The 14,874-nt window shown below is 36.1% G+C and overlaps 1 protein-coding gene across 5 annotated transcripts in view; it reads left to right on the top strand.

Annotated features, from left to right (window-relative positions):
• Positions 1-14,874, top strand: part of PLS1 (plastin 1) — a 48,504-nt gene that overhangs the window by 1,287 nt on the left and 32,343 nt on the right. Inside the window, exons 2-3 of one of the 5 annotated variants that reach the window (XM_064516854.1) lie at positions 7,335-7,415; positions 11,071-11,175. The gene's annotated coding sequence lies outside the window, so the exon portion shown is untranslated. Of the gene's footprint in view, positions 1-7,334; positions 7,416-11,067; positions 11,176-14,745; positions 14,817-14,874 lie in introns of those variants that run through there. The other 4 variants (XM_064516856.1, XM_064516858.1, XM_064516857.1 and 1 more) reach the window with 4 other exon arrangements.

Here is a 14,874-nt window from a genome sequence, read left to right as displayed (position 1 = left end):
AGGACTGGGATATTTAAAGAAATGTTACAAAACATAATTGAGTTTCATCTTAAAGTACTTTTCAACACTTCTTGCCATGTTCTCTACCAGCTGACTGTGTAAAATATTAGCCTTTTAAGACTTGTTCTTAGAGTGAAAACAGTTTACGTGTTTTGTTAAGTAAAACTTAAATGGTACAGGAAGACAAGGTATGTCTGGGTTTTGTTACTAATTTTATTTTGAAAGCAGAAGTTTATACACCGTTTAAATAAAAAAATATATACTTATTGTTAGAACAACATTCTGAATGTAAACTGGCAGTTCTGAGCTGGCAGTCACCCTATGGAAGGGGTGAACTGCACTATTCCTAATTTGAAGTAGAGTGAAAGTCTCAGTGTCATCCCTGATAAACTTGGGATCCCAACAGATATTTAGCTATCTTTCCTAAGAAGATTTTGAGCAGGATACATTATTCTTCAGCTTTTAATCCTAAGAAATACAATACATTTATTAAAGCATAGAGTGATGTTTCTTTGTTATTTATAAAGAATAAACGGGGCGGACAAAGTGCTCAACAACAACAGAAAAGTACTTTTGCCTAGAAGTCTCCTAATTCAACAGTGAGATCATACTAATACAGCTCTTATAGAAACACTTTCACTTGGCATAGGTAGAATTCTGTAGAAATTCATGGTGCAGTTACTTCAAGCATATACCAACCATGTAATTCAGGCTTTTTTTGTAATAAATACTCATAGCAATTCATGAAAGAGGTGTCTCCTGCTCCTTACCTCTCACTGGGAGTGAGGTCAGGACCCTCTGTTTCTTCCCAGTGACAAAGCCCCAGGTACTGTCTTCTGACCATATCATTGTGTTCTTCCAGGGTTCACAGCCTTTGTGCTGTGAAGATAAATGTCTTCTGGGAGCTCACCTTAAAATATTTTTAGGGGTATTCACAAAACCCAAAATACCCAGCTTTGCTCCTTGCTTTTCTTCAACACACAATAAGAAGCTCAATAAAATTTCAATTCACCTCCTCCTTGTTTCTGCCTCATCTCATTATTTTATACTTTAATGTCTCTGTGCCCTCAGTACGAGCAGGAGGTGTATTATCATCCATCTGGAGAGAGTGCCTCACGACTAAAGAAATAAGTAGTGTGCCTTGAGACCATTTTCTAATTTCTTTTCCAGTGCAGAATTCATATTGGTGAAATAGCTGTGCAGAACTTCGGAAAATTCAGGCAGGGAGGTAGAACTAGGTATCAAATGCAGTATATACAGTACTGTCAAGATTTCTGCTAAAGCTTTTTTCTTTTTTTTTAACTTAAATTTCATACTGACACTGAGTAACACAAGGTGACTTTGCCTTCGACCGGCAGGTCCCACAACACAAAGGCACGTTGATTCTGCTTTTATTCGTTCTGTTGCAATCTAATTTGAAGGTAGAGATGAACATACTGTTCCTCTTGGGGCTCATCCACTGTGTGGATGTGTGTGAGATACTGCTTGTTAATATGACTGCAGTTAAATCTCGGCTGTCCCTTGTAGGTGGACACAAGTGATCATACTAAGATCTAAATGCACATGCACATTCCTTGATGCCTTCATGAACTGTGAAATATGAAAGTTGCACAGGCTGATATAGTGGTCAGAGGAAGTACAGCCAAGATGGTGCAGTGAGCTCCTCTGAACTGTATTAAGTGATTTTATGTAATATCAAGGTGTGCTTGTGGCTTATCATTCGCATGGTTGCTGTAATAACACCCAAGAGCCTGTATGATTACTTGAAGACTTATTTCCATATATAGTCACGAAAATGGTTGTCAGAGTAGTTGACTGACCTTTGAACGAGTTGCATTGTTCCGGTACACCATAAAACCACATATTCCGGAAAGCTATGTTTTTATCTGTACCTGTATTGCCTAGTCAATTTGGCTAGAGAGAAGAGGCACAGGTTAAAATAATATTTGGTCCTGAATGTTGGTTGTTTGATGATTTTTAAAAAAAAGGTAAGAATGAACAAAATGGAGAATGGTGAAAAACTGAATAGTAAAGTTGGTAAGGGCCATTGGCCAGCTGGCAACCCGAGAGCAGGAATGTGTATATTCAACCACTAGGCAAAAACTAACAGGTAAAAGAGGGGATAGAAGTGAGGAAAGAAAGTATAAAATATCTAAAAACTGTTTTGTCACATCTCCTTTCACTCTGTCTAATCTGGATAGGTCCTAACCTTGCAAACACTTGTGTGCAAACACTTTATTTTTATATATATATAAAAATATATACTTCATATATATATATGAATAATCCTGCTTACGTACTTAAGACTATTTATGTAGTAAAATTAAACATTTGGGTAATTTGGAGAGATAGCATGTTAGATTATACATTCTTTGGGAACCTGGCATTATTATTTGTATAGTAGCAAGCACTATTTTTTGCTTATCCATAAACACTACTGATAAAAAATAGTGGCCTTTATATATCTCTTTGTTATTTATGTTTCTTGTATTCTAGTAGAAAAATATTACTTTTAAGGCTAGCAGCTTTGGAGTAAACTCATAGAAATGTATTTATTACCAGAACTAGTGTTACAGCATCAACACTTTTGAGTCAGTAATACCTGAATAAAAGTAAGATGCCTGGAATCTACTTCCTTAAAGCAAAACTTTCAAATTCTTAAGTGCTCTTTAAAAAACATTCCATACCTAGAGAATGTTACTGACAGTAATGACTCCTAGGGAAAAATGTTTGCATGGTGTCATAGGCTCATGCAAAACTCTGTGCTAGTCATGGTAGGAGAAAATTGTGTAGTGTTTTAATTTAAAATGTCATTTAAACTAAATTTGTTTGAAAGTTCTATCTGTTTTAATTACAAAGGTTCTTTTTATTAAGAAAAAACTGTTCAAAGGAAATCTGAATAACTGTGCTAGCTACAATTTTTATAAAAAAAATTGTTGTTTTCCTAGAAAGCTTTCATGTGAGGAGAAAAATTTTTCTATCCTATTCTATATTTCACACTGCTCAAGACTAGAATAGAGTTTATGCATGGTGATATTGATAAAAGTTGTCCAGAGTATTGCTAAATCTGAGAGTTCCCTAATTATCTTTCCATGGCTCACTATAAAAATCAATGAAATAGAGGGAGAAAGGGTAGTCACAGTTTTTATCCTTCTATTGTCTTTGTTAGAAGCCAAATAAATTTGACTTATGTATGTATGTTGTAACACTGTTCTTTACCTTTTGGAGAAGGGCTTTTTCCCAGTCAGGTATGTTTTTTGATGTATAGTGCTTAGGACTTCCACTACTCCAAGAGATTTGTGTCAATGGAATGGATATCACCTTTGCAGCATGTGATATGAAAATATCTAAACTAAAAAGGTTGTACCCATGTCCTTAAATTTAACACTCATGTAAAGTCCAAGTCTGTGACATTAGTGGCCTCCTTTCTTATACCACTAACTAAAAAAAATATTTTCATAGCACTCACCAGGACATGTGAAAAACTTCACACCCTTGATAATAATTGTTGCTATTAAAAATCCAAAAGTCACTAGGTCTAAATAAATGGATTAAATAAATGTAGAACAGGAATACCAACGAGTAAAAGGATCTGATCCAAGCAAACAGGATTACTACTGTAGCAGGCTTTGTACTGTGCCTGACGATAAGGAAGCAATAAATTGCAAATTCAGTGCTGGGAAAAGATATCTAGCTAAGCAAGTGCCATGACTTTTGAATCTTAAAAATCAGTTTTGAAGATTTCCTCTGTAGGATGTCAAATCACTGTATCACTGTTTCATTTCAACCTTGACATTCACTGAGCAAACAGTTGACCAATGATCGTGTTACGGTATGCAAAGGGATATTAACAATAAAAGCAACAACTAACATTAGCCAGGTGAAGTTACATATGAATCAGGAGTTCTAGGTTACTGATATAACAGCTCTGCAGTACAGTCTTGTCATGCCACTTTGTTAAGGGATTTTTAAGCATCACTGTTGCTACACATGTTTAAACAAGGACTGCAAAATGAAGCAGTAAGGGTCGCTTCTCTAGTCTCCAGTGTATTATGTTTGTGGTACAATTACATGATTCCAGCTTTGATTCAGCTCATCCCTTTCAGTAAATAATAGATGCCAGTCATGACTTTATTATTTGCCTTATTATTTGTTTTGGTACTTCTAAATGTGAATTACTTGATGAATTTCTGGAGGGGGGCTTAGTTACTGCTGTTACATACGCATTTCTGAAGAGAATAAAGGTGGTACGTCACAGTAGGTCATCAGTGAGACCTGTATTGCTGAGCCTCAAGAATAAATTATGTATAAAGCAGATTGTGTGCTTCTGTGTGCATGCTTTTGGTGCAGAAGAGATTATCAACTCACACTCAGGGTTTTCTTGCAGATGTGTCCTTATTAATAATGGGCACTAACAAAAAAACCCCCAGTAATGCTGGATCCAGTATCACCTTGTTTAATTCACTTAGTGTAGTAACCTTTCTATCTTGGTAATAATCATTGGTAAATTTCAGCCTGGACTGATTAAAAGCATTGACATATAGTAAAGCTGAATTATTAGGCCAGATGTTATCAGGATGATTATATTTACTCAAATGCTAATTTAAAGGATTTGTCTCAGCCTGAGCTTCAGGATCTAGCTATTACTTATAAGTAGATTTCAGACGGTTAGAAGGAACTCTCATCTGTGCTATGTCCCTTGTTCTCTTGGGTCACTAATAATAATATAGGATTTTTTTTCTAGAAGTGAAGGATTTCTAGTAGCTGTTCATAGCAGTGAAGGGACTTGAAGGTCTCTTTCAGGTCAACCAGAAGTATAGTAATGAGTTTTCTTCCTTCTTAAATATACCCAATTAAAAACCAGTTATGCTTACCTCAGAGGAATCATGTTTTGGACACAGTGATTGTATGTTTGTTCTTCTGCTGTTAGCATAGCTGTTTTCTGAAGCAATAGATATGGAAAATGTATTTGGTATCATGCTTTATCACCCAGTTCTATCCCTGGTGCCATCTTTAAAATCTAGATCTGAGTCTGTGTAGTTAATTTACCATTTCAGATTACACTCATAAAGAATAGTAAGGCATTTTGAGGAAGAACCTTTTCTGGGCAGTAATTCTTTCTCTATAATTATCATTTGATTCACTGATGTCTTTTTTTCCCCCTAATGTACAGGGTGGTGAAAGCCTTGTTGTTCCGCTAATTTCTTCATTCCTTCTTGTTCATTGTAGGTTTTTATTTTCCAAAATTTTTACATTTTAGAATGTTCTTGTCTTGCTGATTGATCAAGCTCCTATTTTAGCTCCACATCTCTTTCTTTCATTTTGTTTCTACATGTCCTAACATTTCTTTCTGCACTAGTTTACCCCCTAATGACAGAGGGGAACTTGAGTCTGTGCTTTCATAGCCTGAAAGTAGGTCAAGAGAAAGTAATGTAAGATTTTTTTTTTCCCCATTGTGCTGAGTATTTTGCTTCTGCAATGTTTCTAGTGCTTCCTACATGATGTATAGAACTAAAATGTATTTAATTTAAACTGCTGTGGATTTTGCCAGCATAGCTGCCATCAGGACTTGGCTCTGATGTTAGATTGATTTTTTCCCTTAGGTAGCATGATGTATTTGGTAAGTAAACCAAAATGTGTTTTTATATTCAGTTATGAATTGTTTACTAATCATCTATGTCAGCCATTTAAATGTATGGGCCAAAATGTTTCTCACATCCCAAACTACTATATCCCAAAATGTTATAGTACGTGAATAAATGCCTTATGAGCAATTCTGTTGATATAAAAGAGACTTATCATTTGCTTATAATTTTATCCACTGAAAACTACTTCATTGATTCAAGGCTTATTGGACAAATTCTTCTAAAAACTGATACATTATTCCTCTTCTTTGTTAATCAGTGATACTCGTATCTCTTCAATCTTTCAAGTGGATTTCATTGTTCTGCTATTGCTGTATGTCTGCAGATACGTATCATTGCACATTCATAGGAAACACCTGTCCTCTATAAGCTACAGTGTTGGGAGCTCTGTAATGTTATTGATAAAGTAAAACATGACTTCATCAACATTAACTGAAGTACCATGTATATGTGGGTATGCCATTGCAAAACAGAAATTTCCTCTTGTGTAGATGAGAATTACCCAAGCTTTTTGGGGTGGGGGAGGTGGGACATGATTCTAATAAGAATAAGCCTGGCAAATATTTCAATTACCTCTTACAGTCTGGTAATAGTATATATATTTTGCTATTAAATTTGTTCTTAAATTTCAGGCTGGATGATTATCGTAGTTACTGTAAAACAAGACCAAGTGTTAGCATGAAAGTTAGAATATATTATTATGCTGCATTAAAGTCCAGGCTGTCTTACATTCTTACAGTGCCACATAGGTGAAAGAACAAGGGTCTGCTATTTCCTGCAAGTATCATATTATAGTAATTATTTTATAAACTGTTAGTAGGGAAGTACTTCTGGTGGCTCCTTTATTAGCTAGTGTAAAGCTTACTGAAACATGTTGGTCATAAAGCTAAAAAGGGTGCCCAGATACTAAGAGTCTTAAAACTAACCTGAAGTGTAGTATGTCTGATACGAGTGGAGTATAGACTGCTTTGCAGGAGCATTTCTTCCAACACTGCAAGATACTTTTCACTCTTCTTCCTGATAATACTGCTCCCTTGGTTGTAGTGAAGGCACAGTATTTTAGGAAGCAAATCTACAGTTAAGGAAACTCATGAGCAAACACAAAATAATTAAAAAAAATAATAGATTTTGAGACCACAAGGAATCATTTTCATGACCTAGTTTGGTCTCCTGCATAACTCTGGTTACAGGACTTCACCAGTGGATGCAGCAGTAAGTCTAGAATGCCTGGTTAAGCCATAAGGTATCTTTAGAAAGTTAGCTAGCCTCGAAGTCAAGATCTGAGGTGATAGCAAATCCACCAGAAATTAAACAAACTATTCAAATAATTAGTTACTGATAATAAACTTAAAAATTTTTCTTGAAGTTTTTATTTCTTTCTAACTACGAATTTGCATCTGTTGCATCACAAAATTTCTACATGTCTTCCCTCCCTAAATAATTATCGTGGTGGCTTATCAACAGAACAAACTTTTTTGTAATGTAGTTCATTCTCTAAGCAACCTTTCTTCTTTTTACTAATTAAGTTAATTAAGATCAAGGCATTTAGACTCTGTGGATTAATCCACATCAGTGTTTCTCAACGAAATAAACATATGTTGTGTGATTAATTGAGTACTGCTTTGGCCTTTATGCTATCTAGACAGTACTTCATTGGGATGCCATTTTAGAGCTATATTCTTTTTTCAGTTGGACCCCTCATATCCGAGGAAGATAGATCAGTAATAGTGGGAGAGCTTGCTCCTCAGTTTCGAAATGAAAATATAGAAGGTAAGCATACTGTTAGCTTGCTAGTTGACGTTAATAGCACAATAAATATTTGTGCCATGTTTAAAATGTAAAAATAGGGATTTAAATATAGATTACTGTCTAATACTCAGAGCATTGATTTTGGGGAGTTGAAAATATGAGTTCTGTTCCATGATTTGCCACTGTCTGTGTAAAGCGTGAATGAACAACAGAGAGGCTTGTTCAGTGTTTGTGAAGGTCAGGGAGAGGAGGATGAACCCCTCAGTGCAGACCTGTAGCTAACTAAAAAAATGAAATGTTTGCTTACTTAGTTAAAATGTTATGTGAAATAAATTTTATATTTTGTGAATTTTTCTCCAGAGACATGTTTTACCCTGGTAAAAAGCAGATTTATCAATAGGCTGATAGTTGATTACACTTGATTGTTTTATCAGCAAGAGGAAGTGTCTAGCTGCATTTTAGCTTTGCTAAACATTTGGAACTTTGCTCGCTGAGTGCTAAGTGTGTTGTGGTGTAAGCAATATTAATATTTTACTTGGAAAGCATCATGGCTTGAAAAGACTTTGGACTATTATCTGGCAATTTTGGAAGACAGTGCAGCAGTTAAGGCAGACTATGAGAGAAAACAATTATCACTTTACTGTGGGGCATTTTAAAATGCCTAAAACAGAGGAAATATAAATAAAAATTAAATTTAAGGATACTCAGAGTTCATGCTTAATTAAGCAAAAAGTCTCCTCACAGAGGTGATCTGCATGACCAGCTTACAGGATTTTCTTTATAATAAGTAATGTGCCCTGTAGTTAGTAGAGAGTGGATACTGTATATCTTTCTCACTTTATAAAATTTTAGATCATTAATTTTAAAACAACTTTTAAACCAAAAAGTAATTTTTTAAACTATCATTCTTAGGTTTGTAAGGACTGTTACTAGACTCGCACAGTTTTGCAAGGTTAATGTTTTTATGATACTGGAAAATAGGAAATATTTCTAATTAATAAAGCCATACACATCTTTACACACTGATTTGCAGTAGATGAATAAAACATAGATGTTTATTATTTTAGTAGGAGGACATGGGTATCTTTATATTTAGACATAGAAATGTTTTTTAAACTTGTGATTTTTGCGTAGCTGCAATGTATAATTCAGTTGAATGTCATCTGTTGTGGCCCAGTTAGTACAGCCTTTGTGTCTTTGGTATAAGATAGAAGTGGAAAATGCAGATGCTACAAGGCTGTTAGTCAATTATAAGCGGGCTAATATTTCGGTTTGTTTTCTTCTGATTTCACAATTATGAAATTTTGAACATTTTTTATAAGGAAGATGAGCAATGCTTTAGTACTTTCTAAAAAATACTGATGACCCACTGCCAGTAGTCATCCTTAAAAATAGCACACCAGTGAATTTTTACAAAAGACTGGGGGATCAGATTTTCAGATGCTCAAAACACACATGTGAAACCAAATTTTTCCGACTGCACAGTGACAGGACTAATGAGGGAGCCATAACAACTGTAGCAAGAGAGCATCAACCTTAATATGGGCAATGGGACCACAGCGATGCCCTAACAAATCCCAAGTGAGACTGCTGTCTCCTGCCTTGGCCAGGCTGAAACTTTAGCCTTGACTCAGGACTTGAAATGAACATTATGTCCTAGCTCTGTCTTGCAGCAATGAGAGGGTAGGAGTAAAGCACGGGCGTTCTGTCCATAGGGCCAAAACACTTGGTGTGGCTCTTGCCCATTGGACACAGCTGGGTTTCCATATTCACTGATGTTTGTTATTAAAATGGGAGCTGAGCTCTTTGGGGAGGGAAGGGGAACGTGAAGGAGACTTGCAAAGAGAAGGTATTTGTGATCTAATGATGGTGAAAAGGATATTCATTTGAGATGAAAGCACACGGTGATAGCAGTGCTCTGTTACATGAGGTAAATGGTGCACACATAAGGGTTTGCATAGGCGTTCAGCTTTCATCTGTCTGTTAACTCCTTCCTGCTTTAAACTGGGATAGTGGCAGGTGTTAGATTGAGACCTGTTCTCCTGCAACCATTGCATAATGTAGACTTCTTTGACTTTCAGATATTTTAGTTATTGCAATCAGAGACAAAAATTTCTTCCCCTTACGGAAATGGAATAGTCCTTAAAGTTTATCCAGTACCTCTTAACAGAGGGAAAGGGATGGGGATAAGTGTGGGAGGGGGATTCAAAGGAAAAAATGGAGTCCTACCAACCTTCCCCTTCTCTTTTCAACCACCCATGCCAGGAGACTGAGCTTTTCAGGAGGAGCTGTTGGCTGGGATGGAAGAGCTTCCTTCATCTTGAAAAGTAGATAGGTACCTCCTGCAAGGCATGTATATTTCAAAAATTTTGTTTTGGAACAGAGACATGTCTTGCAGCTACATTTATTCTACTTGTTCTGTGGATAAATACTTAAGGTTGTCAGCTCATGTTGCCAACGTAAACTATTGGAAAAAAAACAACATAGGTTTTGTCTAAAAGCAAGGCTTTTGTAAACTTACTACCTTGTTTCGATTTTGACTTTTGATGTTTGTAAGAAAGTTGGCAATGTTTTCAGTTTTTTTCTCTGAGCATTAGAGAGAACTTTTTATTCTTAAAACTAACATTATCTCTTAATAATGAATCCTAAAGCTGAGGTTTTGAATTCAGTTTCATAAATTTTGCTGAGAAATTTTTCTTTTTTTTTTCCTCTCCTCAGAATGATTTAAAAGTCTCAGTAACTCAGATTTGCTAACATGCTCCTTTATCACCTACACTTTAGCAAATGTACCTCCTTAAGGCTATGAACCTGCTAATGGGTAACATGTATCCTTGGACTCTGCAGAGACTGTATGGATTTGAAATGCTGCCACTTGCTTTTGCCACAGATTGTAGAAGCTCCTCCTTATACATATAGCTTGACCAATGAAAAAAGCAAAACAAAAATAACCTATGAATTTTCCGTGACGGAAAATCCTGGCTTGCCTGTAGTATAGTATCTGATCAGCCTAATCTTCTGATAATCTTTTGAAGCATGTAGGGTTGAACTAGGAATTAGCAGGTGACAGAAGGCCATATTGCCGTCTGATAAATCAGTGAAAACTTTTTTTAAAAAAAAAATATCTGGCAACCCACATCTACCTGGCACTGTTTGGCAACTGTAATTAACTAGCATATTAAATATGTGGATGTCAGTTGAATTGCTGAGGACAGGAGAATGAATGTGCATTTATGTTATTACACTTAATGATCTTCACATGATTAACTTCTGGGGTGACCTTAAAACTATGTTCATTAGCAAGAGCTACCCCTATGGCTGTCTGCTGGAGTTTTAGTATTGTAGCGAGAGTTTCTACTTCAGAGACTGCCAGAGAACAGGCATACTAAGAGGTGAAAGTAGTGTTTGCCTGGAGGGTGTTGCCAGTTGTACCATTTTAAGATCTCCCTCCCCTTCTGCCTATTAGGCTGTTTGTTCATTGGTAGCTTTGTTCATAGTTTTGGTTTTTATGCTGTTGTGTGCTGACTACGTGTTATTTTCACACTAGAGAAGAGAAAAAAATGATTCATAATGTTCCAGTTGGTTTAAGAAACATTTTTCTGAAATTGAGTCTCATGGAAGGATAAATTCCTTAGCAAAGAACACTGACTGACTGTGATATGTTCTACTTCTTAAGCAGCACTGAAGCTGGAAGAAACGGAGGCTTGGGGCTGGAACTGACAGCCTTGCAAAAGACATTGTAAAAACATCAATGATACTTTTATTGCAGATTAAACAGCTGAAGGTGAGTACTCTTTGATTGTAATAGTTGAAATGTGAAATCCATCAAAATCTGGAAAATTGTGAAGCATGTAAATTGTGAAATTGTAACTTGCTAATGGCAGGAACAGAATTTTGGCTGTGAAACTGGTGGTAAGAGTAGTGGTGCTAGAAGCTGGTGGATAGTGAAAAAGCTGTGCTTAGTGTTCATGTTTCAGATTACTTTCATTTCCTTACATACAAAAGAGGTGGAAATAATATCAGATTGAAGTTACAACTATTTGACTTGAATAATACTATCCCTTTTAGAAATGTAACACTTAAACTGTAATTTAGAGGGAGACCATGCTGGGCCAATGACTTCTACAATATTATCAATTTGCATAATTTGATGGAGCTTTCTGTGAAAATTGAAGATACTCTCCAAAATAAAAATTAATTGAGTTGAAAAGTTGTGTGAGGATCTGCTTGCTTTTTGAACAAACTTTTAATCCTTCTGACTATAGAGACAAGCTTCAAGAGGTAGTCTGAAGATAATATGAAGCATCTGAAAACAGAAAACGGATGTCTTTCCAAATTTATCATTTTAAAACCCTTTGACATTTCATAATTTTGCAGTTGCTCTCAGGCAAATTGGGGCCTGACTCATGGTTTTTGAAAAGTTTGGGCTGTTATTATTACTTCTGTTTAACTTTTCTGTTTAGTAATTAACATGCAGTGTTATAAACTAGTTTATAGTGCTATAGTAATAAATAAGTATAACAATAATCAAAGCATAAAATCCAGGCTTGAGAAGCATATCAGAGAACATTCATGCAGGAACATTTGTAGAAGAAAAGTAATGGTATTTTTATGTATAATTCTAGTTCCATGTTAACAAAAGCTGTACGTGCCTAAACTTAAACTGAAAAAAGAAGGCTATTAAGTGTCATTTGCTTAGAGCATCTTTTACTCATTTCCTTTTGCCATTGTAAACTTGATATGTAATGTCAGCCTAGACACAAAAGAGTGACTTGAGGATGAAGTACCTGAATTAACTTGCTTTTGTTAGTGTAGCCTTTCCATTTATATTTTAGCATGGTCTGCTTTAATGAAATGTCACAGAGAAACCAGGTTTGGATTTTTAAATAGCAATTGTATCCTACAGAGCAGTGAAAGGTTTTATCACAAAGTATTTCCTAATTTCTGATCAAATTTTCTTATGATAGTCACCATAGCACAGGATGCCAAATACAGAAATACAGCTGCACCCGGAAACTGTGACGAGGTGAATGCCTACTCAGATCAAAGCACGACAGCAGGTTTCCCATGCAAATGCATGTTCAGTAGAAAGTGGGGACAAGCTGGATGTGGAGACAAGGTCAGTGGGGTAAGGCAGTCTCCTAGCATAGGAGAAGAGCAGAAGAGATCTATTGATGGGAGCTTGCAGAGCATCTCCAGGAAGGAAAGCCAAGCACATTTGTGTGAAGGGAAGCCTGGTAACTAGTTAGCATGGGACATAGTTTTTAATATAACAAACTGATTTCTGGAGAGTATTGAATTATTCATCCAGATGCTGGTTGATAACACAGATGAGGGGATAAAACCAAGACTGTCTTATAGAATGAACTAGAATATTAAATTGATTGAACTTGCTGGAAGAAAGATGAATCTGGTTTCTGTTACGGGCTCAGTGAAATACTTCCCAGACCAGTGTGAAACATTATGCTGTTAACACTCTTGAAGAAGTTTCTTTGACCAAGTGACCTTAATCTGTCCTGAGCCCCACCAGAGCAGCTAGTACCCTGCTGGGTAGTTTGTAGCTAGCCCCAATATATCCTTGTTGCACTGCAGTCGTGAAATGCTTGAGATACAGACATTGCTCTCTGTAAAATGGGAAAGAGAAATTCTTGCTTTCCAAACAGTGTGTTTAAATGTTTAATTTATATTCAAAAAATGAACTTGAGATTTATGGATAAAAAGTAAGATGATGGGGTTGCTTCACTTTTCTGTTACCATTATTATTTTGAGTTTTAATGAGTAGGCTTCGTTGTGTCCTAGAGCTGTCGAGGGACAACATATTAATACTTAATGTGAATAAAATTCTTCATTACAAATACATGTGATTTTAATTGTGAATAGAAGTTGTCCTGATTGTGACTAAGGTATATATCTGAAACACGGGGAGGATTATTTTAATCAGAGGTGAAAATGGGTCTTAACAGTAGTAAGCCACACCTCTCAGAAATGGGCTGCAGGATTTATCAGTTTCATACCAGGATTTCTGAATTTTGTTTATGACCATTTGTTTTAACTGTATAAAGAAAAGGTAAACATTATGCTAGACTACTAATAGTGTGGTGGAAGCTAAAGCAACACTAAAATGAGTCACACTGGGCAGATTAGTACCCAGCTCACAAAGGTCACACCTATTACAATCCTAGTGGTTTCTAAAAATGCTAATTGTCTAACTGTCTGGAGGGGACACTTGTTCTAGGGTTTATTCACCAAAGGGAAAGTCACATGAGCTCCTATTTGCCAGAGGAATTCCCCATTCCCCCTTCTCTTACCACTGTTTTTGCCTCCTCTTCTCTGTCCTTGTCAACATTGTGGTGTATGGGTTTTATCACTGGATGCAGCAGTTCCTCATTTTACAATCAAAATGTTAGTGAACATGTCACTCTGACTTTTCATGCATGTAATGAACTATGTAACTGAGACCTCAAGCAGCCTTCCTGTTTACACTAACAATTGTAGTTTTACAACAGCGTTAAACATAAGCCAATTTCTTCCCTTTTGGAAGGGATGTCATTATCTTTGCATAGTATTTGAGTGGTATGACTTAATAGATAGAGCTTGGAAGAAGGGAATAAGACTGGCTAGTTTACTGATTACTTCTGGCATGACTGTTGTTGAAAATCTACAAATTTGGCTGATTCCAACTGAGGTTACTGGTATTCCCCACTGAAGCTGAAAAACTTGTTCATAGTGACTCTGGTACCTCTGCTGTGGATAGTATCTAATAAGGTGCATTGAGATCCTCTGGAAGAAGTTGTATACATGAATACCAAAGTAACCAATATTCCTTAGACCAAATGGAAGGTTTGACTAGGTTGTCTCAGAGCTTGAATTGCTGCAGCTTGGTGGCACGCTTTTTTTAGCTTGTCAAGTCATGAAGTCACTTACATCTGCATATCTTTAGTTCTGTCTCCCAGCTTCTTGGCTGGAAGTAGACTCATAAACTTCTTAGAAGGGCATATTAGGACCATCCTTCTTACTGTTGATTGTAGCAACTCTATTCTTGTTTATTCTCTGCCATTTCCATGAGAATGTAGACTTATTTTATTCACGAGGAGTACTGAAAAAATACTGAGTGAAAACAGTCTATTATTAGTGGATAGTCTGTTTATATTAAACATTAGGTCCTTACCTCTTCTCTAATCTTTTTTCCTGATAAAATATTTATGTTGTTGGGGAATGAAACAAATATTTAAAAGTATTTGATCATGAAAGATGTTTAGCTAGCATAAAAGATAATTTTGATTTATGGTTTGAGTATATTAAAATTCCTACTGTGCTTTCATTTTCCTTATGTGTTCAACATTTATCCTGGCAGAGCTTGAATACCAAGCACGTGTTTCTACTGAACTTCCACCAAGGCAAAGGTTGTGCCTAATAAAACCAAGAGTAAGTGCCGCTTTAGCAGATTGATTTTATCCAACCTTTAGTTTGGAGCAGAGTTCTT

Source organism: Dromaius novaehollandiae, chromosome 9 (genome assembly GCF_036370855.1).
Source record: "Dromaius novaehollandiae isolate bDroNov1 chromosome 9, bDroNov1.hap1, whole genome shotgun sequence".
NCBI lineage: Eukaryota > Metazoa > Chordata > Aves > Casuariiformes > Dromaiidae > Dromaius > Dromaius novaehollandiae.
Note: the sequence above shows the minus strand (reverse complement) of the source record. Positions and strands in the feature narration are given on the sequence as shown.